Below are 13,292 nucleotides of genomic sequence, written 5' to 3'. Positions count from 1 at the left end.
AAAAAAATAAATAAATAAAAATTATGAGAAATGATAAAAACTTATCAATTTGGTACCAACTTTGCATACAATAAAAAGCTGTATTCGTCTGATTGTCTCGTAGTTTATTTTTGTTAAGATTTCTACCGGGTCTGGGGCGCACACATGTGCTTTTTTAAGAAGTTTTACTTCTATCACGTGTACGGTGTTGCACTCGTGCTATTAAACTAATGCTTATTTCTCAAGTAGTTTTGCTCAGTGGCAATTTATACATATGTATGTAAGTAGTAGCGGCACATTGGGTGAACTAAGTCCATTCATACATACATATTTAAGTACAACTGTAGGTAATATTGTACGCGTCTTCCCAGGTTGGTTAAGTGCGGGTGATAAACCCATGTAGCATATTTAAATACTGTGTAGATACCTGCAATTAAAATGGGGGAAAATGTTACAATTTCGGCATGTGACTGAAAGAAACTCTAAAATACACATAAATTGTGGCTTCCAAGACAAGTACGAAGTGATTAACACAGCTGCATCCTTCAACTTGTCAACTCGTGGGAAATTCCCCGATTTGCAGGGAATTTCGGTTTAAGTGGCAATCGGGGAATGAGCAATTTTTTTTCGGGGAACTGGGTATGTTATTTGTATATCTTAAAGTAACCAAATTAGACGGATTTGTTAATTTTTAACCATTTGACCATTTTTAGAGCGACATTTTTTCATTTTGAATCGCAATACCTCCACAACAAGAGCTTTCCCAGATATAAGCTATATACCAAATGAAAGCTAAGGTTTTGGGCTAGACTTGTGGAAACTTAGAATAAAATCGACTGACCAGTTTTTGAGAAAATTCCCGAAATGTATATTTTCAGCAGCCCGATTTTTAGTTTCCAGGCGATAACGTTATGACATATTTATATTTTATAAACGCAAAAGACAGCGTTAGATAGCTTGTTTTAAGTTATAGTTTCAAGACCCTTCTACTGATATCCACATCAGGGATGTTGCGAATGTGGAATTTTAGACATCCGCGGATGCGAATGCGGATGCGGATGTTTAAAAGCTAACATCCGCGGATGCGAATGCGAAAGCGGATGTCAAATATTTTTAAGAAATAAATTTGGTGAGTACATTAGAGGATTTAGGTAAATAAAAAATTGAAAAGTTATTAATTTTTAATAATATTTATTTATTTAGTACTTTGATTAAAAAAATTTAAACATCGTGTTTAAGAAAGAGTAATTTTGCTGCCTTTTCGGATTACAGCCTGTTTGCTAACGGGTCGTAAATCAGACTTGAGCCACTAAATAACTACTCGCTCGAGGCGACATACATGAAAAACTTGAAACTTGACAAAATTGTAAATTCTTTTCGATTGACGCTGCACCAGTTGAGAGAACTTTCAGTTATATTTTTTTTTATTGCTTTGCAACAATTCCTTTTTGGAAATTGCATCGGGGCTGCAAATGTCGAATGCATCCTCCTGACTTTCATCTTCACAATCTAGCATCATGGCAAGATCGTTGTTTAAACACCGTTATGTTCCAATTTGGAGCACCAATTCTTTTGGTTGTTTCAGAATTTGGAGAACCTGTTACGTCATCAGCGTTTTTCGATTTTAGTTTTTGTAATTCATTTTTAATCCTGTCTTCTGTGACTGGTTTGAAAAATGTGCGCTTGTAGCGAGGTTCTAAATAGGTGGATATGGCAAATAAATTATTATTTTCTAGGAATGAAAATTTCGAAGGAAATTCTGAAAGTCGTTGCTGCCAGCAGAATTAGTTTAAAATCTTGTTATTTTGTTAAAAAGGTACCGTGACGATAAAGGTCTCAGATTTGCTTAGTTCCCGGGTGACTTCTTGGAAAGGTTCTCCTGTAATGAATACCTTGTAATTAGTTTTTTTTATTAGTTAGCTCAACTCGGCTTTTCCTAGTTGCAGGCAGCCACAATTTATTACTCACCGCTGTCGGTACCATAAGCCATCAAATCCGTTTAGTTTTTCCATTCCATGCGCTCAATGTGTTTTGATACATTTTTTGAGGCAAATTTTCAACATATGTATCGTTAATACTATTTCACATTGTCGATGAAATGCCAAAAACCACAACTAACTAACTAAAACGATGTGGTGACTTATGATTCGAGGAAATGCATCATAATCAATCAATTTTTAGTTAGTTACGGCTTTTTGTATTTCAGTGACGATGTGAGTTAAGCCCTTTCCATACTATACTAACGATATATTACATGCCAAGTCCCACTCCTCAATAGATATAAAATTCACCTTGAATTAATTCTTATTTAATTTGTGAACTTGGCTGTCGACTTATTTACATATCCTTTCATCTTTATTTCGATGCGTGCTAATTTTGACAAAATAAAAATAAATGTTTTTGTTTTCGAGCTGAAAGACTAATAAAAGGAAACACAGAACTTAAGAATATTAAGTTTTATGAGAAAAAAATAATTACTCTTTGACTTTAAATTACGAAAGAAGGTCGACGTAGGGGACAATCTTAACGTAGCATCTCCACAGGCGAAAAAATGTCGGCTAAAATCTTTTCTTTGCCAGATATACGTTTTATCAGTGTACTTGCAAAATATTCGCATTCGCAAAAGCTCCGCATTGATTATTGCGAATGCGAAAGCGAATGCGAATGTTAAAATTTATGCGGAAGTTCCGCGGTTGCGAATGCGAATGCGAATATTCGCAACAACCCTGATCCACATCAATGACGTGGACTGAGTAGTGTGGCCTCAGTGGTAGTTTAAAAATTGGCTTTTTTCGATTTTAAGGCAGCAGCCACGCCCACAAAGATATACGAATCAAGACATCCTGGAACAAAACCTTCTTAGTTTTTTTTGTACTTTAATTCCTGAAAGTTTGAACAAAATTAAATGATGGTACGTACAGACGCCACATACATACCAAAGCATCTCGTAGTGGAGACACGAACCAAAACACATTTACCTCTATATCTTTCCAACTAGTAGTCGGAACTTAATATATATGGTATCGTTTGAAAGGTATTGGCCTATAGAATAACACTAAATATGTTGGGTGTACCCACATGCCCCTTTAAATCGGCAAAAGCAAAAAAACTTTTTTTTGTTTCGCAACACTTTAGCCTAATTTTTAAGATTTTAAGAATCCGGTTAATCGTTTATGAAGCTTGAATACATTTTCACATTCACACACTCTGCAAGACCTTTCCAACGATATCTCAAACATGTCGATTGGACGTCTGGATAAAAACTTCCAAATCTCGTGTATTTATAAGCGAGTCATTTCAGCATGCTACTGTGGATGCTTTCGTCACTCGCGCGCACTGCCGTGCGCTGTGATAGGTACTTATAGTACGGGAGCTAGCAACGTCGTGAAAACAGGAATTTCAGGACAGCTGGTTTTAGCTGGTTAGCGTGGGGACCATCTGGCAGGCGGTAATGGTTGCGTTGACTAGTGCGCATCGTATCTTTACAGTTAAAAATGCAAATTTTTTAAGTCATTTTAGTAAGGCTAATTTTCTTTTCATTGGCTTTAACTAACTTTTAGAAACATAGATTTATTATTACCAGACATGCCCGTTGTTGCTAACATTGTGCCAGACGTCATTTTTTATTAAGAAAAATTTATTTTTCAAATCATTTTAGTAAAGCTCAAAATTTAATATGATGTTGTTTAAGTTCTAATGAATCTAAAATTAATTTGCCAGACATTAGTTCGGTTGCTAAAGCAAGATCCAGACCGATTTAAAGCTGAAAAGTATTACGCTGGTAGTGAGGGAGATAGTAGCAAAATAGCGAATTTTCATAGGATTTTAGTATGAAAACTGGAAATTATAACTACTTATCTAACGTTATAACATAAATCTAATTATTGGAATATCAAAAATTATATATATATTTTTTTCAACCCCAAAATATGTGAAAGGTCATATGAAAATGTATGTACATAATTGTACATGGCGTATGAGTAACATTCTTTACTGCTCATATGTATTTCATACTTTTTTTTATACCCGAGCGCACTTGTGCACAAGGGTATTATAACTTTGTTCACATAACGGTTGTTTGTAACAGGCAAAACGAATCGAGATAGATATAGACAAATGTATACATAAATGATCAGGATGAAAAGAGAAATCGATTAAGCGGTGACTGTCTGTCCGTCCGTCCGTCCGTCCGTCTGTCCGTCCGTCTGTGCACACGATAACTCGAGTAAAAATTAAGATATCTTAACGAAACTTGGTACGTGTACTTCTTTCGGGCGTAGGACGGATGGTATTGAAAATGGGCAAAATCGGACAATAACCACGCCTACCTCCCATATAACGGTAATTTTCAGAAATACGAAAACTGCGATATTTTAGTAACTACTGAAGATTATTCACTCAAAATTGATATTTGCAATAACTTTTAGACGAAAAATAAGAATATTAATATTTTTTTGAAAATGGGCGTAGCCACGCCCACTTATGCTTACATGTGTATATCTTGCCAACCGCTGCACCGATTTCTTCCAAACTTGGCACAGTTATTGGCCTTGGTACAGGATACTAAATGGCCGAAAATTTTAAAAATCGGACAATAACCACGCCCACATCCCATATACCGGTAATTTGGAGAAATACGAAATCTTCGATAAATCCGTAAATATTGAAGCTAATTTATTCAAAATTGATGCTTATAACAATTCTTTATCAGGAAATACGCTTATCATAAAATTTTGGAAAATGGGCGTGGCACCGCCCACTTATGATCACATATATGTATCTCGGCAACCGTTCTACCAATTTGTACCAAACTCGGTATGGTTATTGTGCTTGCCACATAAAAGCAAAACGTTCAAAATTATTGAAATCGGACTAAAATCACGGCTTTTTATATAACGGTAAATTTTAGAAATGCTCGAAACGTCAATATTTCGAAATTTAAGGACGCTAATTTATTCAAAATTGATACACCCCGGCTTACCATGTAGCGGTAGCTTTCGGAAAGGTGAAAAGGCATATATGTAATACTTGCGCCGGGTATTTAATGTTCGGCCACGCCCGAACTTAGACTTTCTTACTTGTTATTTATCAACCGATGTTTTTCTTTTCAAATTACTACTTGTTTTTTTTTTTTTGTAAAAAAGCAGGCTTTAATACAAATAAAAAAATTAAAAAAAATCTATGATTTCTTAAATTTTTTCTCTCTGTTGCTTTATTCCGACACTATAGAACTTGATGTTTTTTGAAATGTTTTAAGTTTTTATTTGCCTTAACGTATGTATTTGACAAAAAAAATAATAATTTTTGATATTCCAATAATTAGATTTGTGTTATAACGTTAGATAAGTAGTTATATTTTCCCTCACTACCAGCCTAATACTTTTCAGCTTTAAATCGGCCTGGATCTTGCTTGAGCAACCGAACTAATGTCTGGCAAATTAATTTTAGATTCATTAGAACTTAAACAACATCATATTAAATTTTGAGCTTTACTAAAATGATTTGAAATATCTTTTTTTTTTTTATAAAAAATAACGTCTGGCACAATGTTTGCAACAACGGAAAAGTCTGGCAATAATAAATCTATGTTTCTAAAAGTTAGTTAAAGCTAATGAAAGGAAAATTTGCCTTACTAAAATGACTTAAAAAATTAGCATTTTTAACTGTAAAGATACGATGCGCACTAGTCAACGCACCCATTACCGCCTGCCAGATGGTACTCACGCTAACCGAGGTAGTGAGAGAGATATCATATCAAAAAATCCAGCTGACCTGAAATTCCTGCTAGAAAACGTTGCTAGCTCTTAGACTATTAGCAAAATCCCTTAAACTCCATATCTTGACTAATTTAGATACACTTCAATAACTGTGCGTTTCAAGGGCTTGATAAATTTATATAACTCCAAACTGTATATATGTATGTCGATATAAATCGATAACTCGATAAACTTTGGATACCTTATAAATGTCGATAACTCGGTTAATTTTGATAGCTAAATATTTTTCGTAACCTATCGCAATTTCTCTGGTAGCACGATAAAATTCGATAAGCAGTGATAACTCGATAAACTTATATAACCTTGAAATTTCGATGACACGATATATTTTGAAAATATCATGTGTTGTCATATCATGCCATGTGATATCATGTGATGTGATAACAAATTATGTGCTGTCATATCATGTGATGCCATATCATATCACGTGATTTAATGTGATCTGATGTCATATAATGTGCTTATATGCCATGTGCCGATTATTGTATCGATTACAGCGACAATTATATCGAAAAATAAAACGATTGCAAAATCGATTAGTTTATCGATAAATATGTCGATAACAGTATTTATTATTATATCGATAACAATTGCCATTATTATACCGATAACAATATCGATTGTTGTACCGATAACAGTATCGATTATTATACTGATAACAATATCGATTATTATATGGATAATAACATCGATTATTATATCGACAACAATATCGATTATTAATTGATAACAATATCGAGTAATATTGATCTTCATCCCCATCCCTTTCTTCATATTTATCTTTATTTTTGAATATTCCCTTTCCCCTTGATATCGAAGTGTTTAAATTTAACTTGGTCATCGATTTTGCCTATATCTTTACGCATCTTTGTTTTGGTTTTTTAGTTTTAGCTTTGCCTTTATCCTTTTCTTCATCTATGTACGTACTAACCCTTACCAACCAACCACCCGCCGCTAAAGGAGTTTCACTTCAAAAATTCAATAAATTTGCTTACCCTTTCAGTTACCCTAATTCTTATGGACTTCTCATTGTGTTCATTTTCGTCTTTGTCTTTAACTTTGCCTTCACTTTTTTGTCTAAATCGTTATCGTTTATTTCTTCCTCATCACATTTATCTTTATTACAAATTTTCAACAAATTTTTTAACCATAAAAACTCTCATCTGCAGAAAACTACCTTTCCAATGGTGTTCGTGGTCTTGGAATCGATTCGATACAATCGCCAAACTAAGGCGAACACAATTCATGTTATCGTATTACCTAATATATATATATAGATTTGTAATCATAATGTCCGAACTACCGTCAACATCGACCGAGTCATCGATTCAAACAGAGTTACAAAAGAAGGGCCCGAATTGCTGCTAGATGCAAGTGGGCATGATTTTTCGGTCACCGCTAAATGAAAAAATTAACACTTTATTACCCCGGCTTTACCTCCTGCTCTCGAAAATGCTAAAGTTTCCGATGGAAAAGCAATCCTTATTTTAATTGCGGCTGTCAAAGCATTAGGACATCCACTCTTCATCGTTTTCGTCAAGAAAATCTTCTGCAAGAACTCGAGAGAATTCAATTGGGATGGAAAATTGGTGCGAGACTTTACCGGCGAAACCAAAGTTGAGAGAATTATAGTTCTGTATTCTGTTCTATATTTAACACCAAGTCATAAAATTTGTATCGTTCGTTCAATTTAAAAAAAATTAAGTGTCAAATTCAAATAATCGCTTCCGCAGATTTTTACGTTAAAAATTTAACACCAAGTCATAAAATCTGTATCGTTCGTTCAATTTTCAAAAAGGATGGAGGTGTCAAATGAAAGGGCTTGCCCTGTACATGTGTAATATGGTTTTAGTTTTGTGCCATATGTATGTAAGAAAATCAAAATCAAATTATTTAATAAGTTAAATAAATTACCCCAATATGGGTATGAATCGAAATGGTTTTGAATAAACTTTATTTTTTAATTACATTTAGGAGGGGTTCCACCTGTTTGAAAAGTCGAATATAATTAAAAAGTGTTGTGCTTACATTACTATGCAACAATTAAAATATTTTTGAGGTGCTTCAAGAGAGTGGCCACCTGTCTAAAAAGTTAAACTCAAACTACACTATGGCTCAGCCGAAACCAGCCCGGACTTTGTTAACATTCTCTGAAAGTATACCCAGCCAGTAATAAAACACTCGGTGGATTTGCGAAAATTAGCTCGTAGTTTTATTTCATGGCCTACTAAAGTTTTCATGTCTTGGCCTAAGTAGTTTTCAAAAAAGTCGAAAAAATTGTTAAAATAAATGTCTGAGCGAAATCAAAGTTTAAGACATATATAACAAAATTTCATGGGAAATATTTTTGTAGGACATTTTAACCCATTAGCTCGCGCCTAAAAGGCTTATTTTGACCCTTACTTCAAGAAATCCCGCCAAAAGCAAATTTGGAAGGTCGTTAGAGGATTTATATATTCTAGAAAATTATTCTCTGGGAAATTTTACTAGCGGTATTCTCAGGTGAAAGCTTCGTGGCACCAACGTAAAAGCCTCTACACATTTAAAATAAAAAATCAACAAAAAAACTAGTTTTGTACAAAAAAAATTTAAATTTGAGTTTGGAATAACAGTTCCTTCTAGGCACAGATTTTTTGTCCCGATGCATCAGTTCGAAACACACACACACACAGTGATGACAAATTTTGTCAGAAAGAATAAAGTTGAAGAGTTGATTTTTTTGGAAATAAAGATGAAATTCGATTTTTTTTTTCTAGAAATTTCGATTTTATCCGAATTTTAGCAACACAAAGTTCGATTTCAAAAATTCGCCATTTCGGAGCTAAAATTCGATTAAAATCCGAATATCGAAGCTTCGAATATCGAATTTACCCATCCCTATTCTGGTCACCATCATGGATTATGGAAATTTCTTGGTTCTCTAAAACTTATTTCGTCAAGCGGATTAAAAATAGCTGAATCCGATTACGATTTATTGCTCAAATGGAACATTTGTAATCGAATTCTCATAAAGCAATACGTTTCCTTATAATGGTGCGGGATTTCACTTACAACGAATACTAAATATAAAATTAATCAACTTACCATGTCGTCATCACATATATCAGATCTACTTGCTTAGCGTGTTTGATGTAAATTTCAAAGTGACCTAAGCCCCGAGGTTCCTATATTCGACAGATTTGCTAAAGCATGAAAAAATCTCGATCATACTTCAATCAAAAGTGGCCTCGACGATGAGTTTATTCGCTCTAAATTAAGGGATCAAGAATGAATATGAAGACGTGAAACAACTTTGATGTTCACAACTGGAAATGAATCATAGCCGTGCGGACTATGACAAGTTTTTAAAATTAGTTAGTTAGTTAGTGGTGATGGAGGTAAATTCGAGCGCCTGGTTGGATGTCTAAGGACATTTATTCGTTAACAATTTTATTATTTCGAGAACAATATAATTTTACGAAAATACAATTGGAGGGACTATCAAAAATATGTATTTTTAAATGTACGACTCTACATAAAAGCTTGGTTTGAATGCTCCAGGGCAATTGAAGCTCCAAATCAAGATCTTACATTTATAAAAGTAACAGTTGCCTATACATATTTGGCAGAAGAAACAATAGCATTAGCATTTTTCGATTCAAATGTTTCATCAAATGTTAAGAAAACAAGTAAGAAAGTCTAAGTTCGGGCGGAGCCGAAAATTAAATACCCGGCGCAAGTATTAAATATATGATTTTTCACGTTTCCGAAACCTAACGCTAGATGGTAAGCCGGGGTGTATAAATATTAAGTAAATTAGCGTCCTTAAATTTCGAAATATTGCAGTTTCAAGCATTTATGAAATTTACCGTTATATGAAAAGCGGCCGTAATTTTAGTCCGATTTCAATAATTTTCAACATTTTGCTTTTATGTGGCAAGCACAATAACCATACCGAGTTTGCTACAAATTGCTAGAACGGTTAGCGAGATACATATATGTGATCATAAGTGGGCCGTGCCACGCTCATTTTCCAAAATTTTATCATAAACGTATTTCTTGGTAAAGAATTGTTGCAACCATCAATTTCGAATAAATTAGCTTTAATATTTACTGATTTATCGAAGATTTGTATTTCTCTAAATTACCGTTATATGGGATGTGGGCGTGGTTATTGTCCGATTTTAAAGAATTTCGGCCATTCGGTATGCTTTACCAAGGCCAATAACTGTGCCAAGTTTGGAAGAAATTGGTGCAGCGGTTACCAAGATATACACATGTAACCATAAGTGGGCGTGGCTACGCCCATTTTCCAAAAATTTATAATATTCTTATTTTTCGTCTGAAAATTATTGTAAATATCAATTTTGAGTGAATTATCTTCAGTAGTTACTAAAATATCGCAGTTTTCTTATTTCTGGAAGTTACCGTTATATGGGAAGTTGGCGTGGTTACAGTCCGATTTCGCCCATTTTCAATACCAACCTACCTTGGATTAACGGAAACCTACATACGAAATTTCGTTGAGATATCTCAATTTTTGCTCGAGTTACCGTGTACACGGACAGACGGACGGACAGACAAACATGGCTTAATCGACTTCTCTATTCATTTACATACATTTGTCTATATCTATCTCGATTCGTTTTGGCTGTTACAAACAACCGTTATGTGAACAAAATTAATATACCCTTGTGCACAAGTGCGCTCGGGTATAAAAATGTTTGGACGGCTAAACTCAACAAAACCAATTATAAAATTACTCGATGGCCGCAAATTTATTAAACCGGAAACGTTGGCGGACTACGATTTTAACGATTTTGTTTCGAAAGGGACCCGAAATTTCTTTAAAATCTTCAGCATATCTTCAAAGTTTTTGAAATTTCGTATTTCAACATGGGAAACGAGTGAACATCAGAGTGTCCAGATTTGGCGATTTCGCGCCAGTTAGGCGATTTTTTTTGGATATTTGCGCGTAAAAATTTAGGAAATCGCTATTGGCGATTTTTTCCCTTCAAATAAATTTTTTCCAATTATAAAAATATATAAAACTTAGTTTTCCACGATAATTTTACAGAAGAAGCTAAGGAACTGCGTGATAAACTTGACTTAAGAAGCATATTAAAAGACTGTCAAAAATGTTTAATCACCCTAATCGAAGAACTCTAGAAACGATAGCTTAGTCAATTAAATACTTTTAAAAAAGCTTTGATTTTGTCACCACAAAAGTGTGTGAATCACAAGAGGGCGAGTTTCAGGGACCTGCCAATTCACTATTTGACTTTGAAGGAAAAAAAGCAGCGGAAACTGAATATTTAAATCTTTTAACTGTCCCATGGAATAACTTTTCTCAGAACCATTCCATCTGACTCTGAAGAATTTTGAATAATTGCTTACGGAGTGAAAACCGCAATAAACAGGCAATAAAATATTTGGAAATATAAGTAAATTCATATTATTATCCTTGCCGCACTCTCATGCTTTGTTGAGCGCATTTTTTTCGTAATCATTTCAACAAAAACTAAGATTCGAAATAGGATGAGATTGGAAAGCCTTAATTCAATAGTTCGAATAAAGTGTTATATGAAGACTAATAGTTTCTGCTGCAAAACGTTGCCCATATCAATCAGTATGTTATCAAGGTTGAATAGCTCAATATATGACAACAGACACTATAGGTGATTTTGAAGAAATTGTGAAAATAGATATCCTCGCCTTATTTTTATTTTTTAATTTTTTATTTAATTTTTAGCTCCGAGCTCTTAAAAGCGGATTGTGCGATTAATCAATTAATATGAGTTATAATAAATTTAATAATTGCGCAGTCCTATTGCAAGATGTTTTGAAACAAATATTTTTAAAAAGTATTCGTATTTTAAAGAAAATTGTTTGTGCATCACTATTATATAAGTCATTTGTGTTATTTATTATTACCCTCTGAAGGTATTATATTCGTTTTTGGTTTTAAAAACTATATTATAACGAGATCTCATTTTTAAAATAAAATATTTGATAAATCGATTTCATGAATTTTATTTAAAAATAAATTTGCGATTTTTTTCAGAGATTGCGCTTTTTTTTAAACAATCTGGACACCCTGATAAACATTTCTAAAATGACCTCCAATTCTGCCGCGATTTGTTTGTTATTAATGACCAGGGCTCAGAAAAATATGCCAGAAAAACCTGAAAACATGCGCTATAAAAAGCTCGATAAATTACCAAAATATACTCTTAAATATGCTAAATCAATGAGGTTTTTTCTAATTTTTACAGTATTTTTATTCAATAATTTCGGAATTACAGTATAAAATAATATGCCCTTTTAAATTACACAGGACCACAAACTTTATTTTTTTTTTGTTCTCCAGATGCCACTATCCAATTTATATGCAGAATCTCTCGCTGATTCCAAAAAACGAGTTAAGTTTTTTCTTTATGGATACATTTTCGAGATATTTTTAATTACCGTTATTCAGCTTAAAAAAAAGAGTGGTTCCACTTAATCACGTATATCTTACGAACGAATTAAATAATCGTAATACGAGATAAAACAAATGAAAGCAAAAATAATATTATCCATAAACCGTATATATGTACATTACTTTTCGATAGCCCTTTTAGTTTCTAAGAAATTAATTAATCATTCCAAATTTACATAATATAATAACAGTTCCTTTGTAAATGTAATTGCACTTGTGATAAAGCCTGTTCCTTTAGAAAAAAATAAGCTACTAATGAAGAAAATTGATGTTCAAATAAGAAAGTAAGGATTGATCAAATGAAAATGCGCAAAAATTTGTTGTATGAAATATGAGCAGAAAAGAGTATTACTCATACGCCATGTATACCTGAGTAGGTAGAGATGTCAGAAACGAATACTTATGTAATTCCACAAAAACTATCAAGCTATCGAAAACTGATGTACATACATATTTTGAATTTTATTAGCTTTCATATTCCGCATTTCGTATTACGATTATTCAATAGGTTCGTGAGGGCACCCTGAAATTGTGCATATGGAAACTGTGCATACGAAATAATGCATATGAAAAAAACCGAAATAATGCATACAAAAAAAAACGAAATAATGCATATATGCACAGTTTCGGTTGAAAACCGAAATAATGCATATGAAAGAAACCGAAATAATGCATATATGCACAGTTTCGGTTGAAAACCGCAATAATGCATATTAGAAAAACCGAAATTATGCATATGCACTCTTTCGTTTGAAACCCGAAATAATGCATATGAAAAAAACCGAAATAATGCATATATGCACAGTTTCGGTTGAAAACCGAAATAATGCATACGAAAAACCCGAAATAATGCATACATGCACACTTTCGTTTGAAAACCGAAATAACGCATATGACAAAAACCGAATTAATGCATACATGCACAGTTTCGACTCAAAACCGAAGTAATGCATATGACAAAAACCGAAATAGTGCATACATGAAAACGAACTTCTTTCTGAGTAGGCGGCCTTCGGCCGCGCTTAGGGGTTATAACCCTTACTAAGTAGAATTCTCCTTTCTGTGTTGCCGGAAAA

This window comes from Rhagoletis pomonella, unplaced genomic scaffold (genome assembly GCF_013731165.1).
Source record: "Rhagoletis pomonella isolate Grant_MI unplaced genomic scaffold, Rhpom_1.0 Rhpom_scaffold_00003, whole genome shotgun sequence".
Lineage (NCBI taxonomy): Eukaryota > Metazoa > Arthropoda > Insecta > Diptera > Tephritidae > Rhagoletis > Rhagoletis pomonella.
This window is presented reverse-complemented; position numbering follows the sequence as displayed.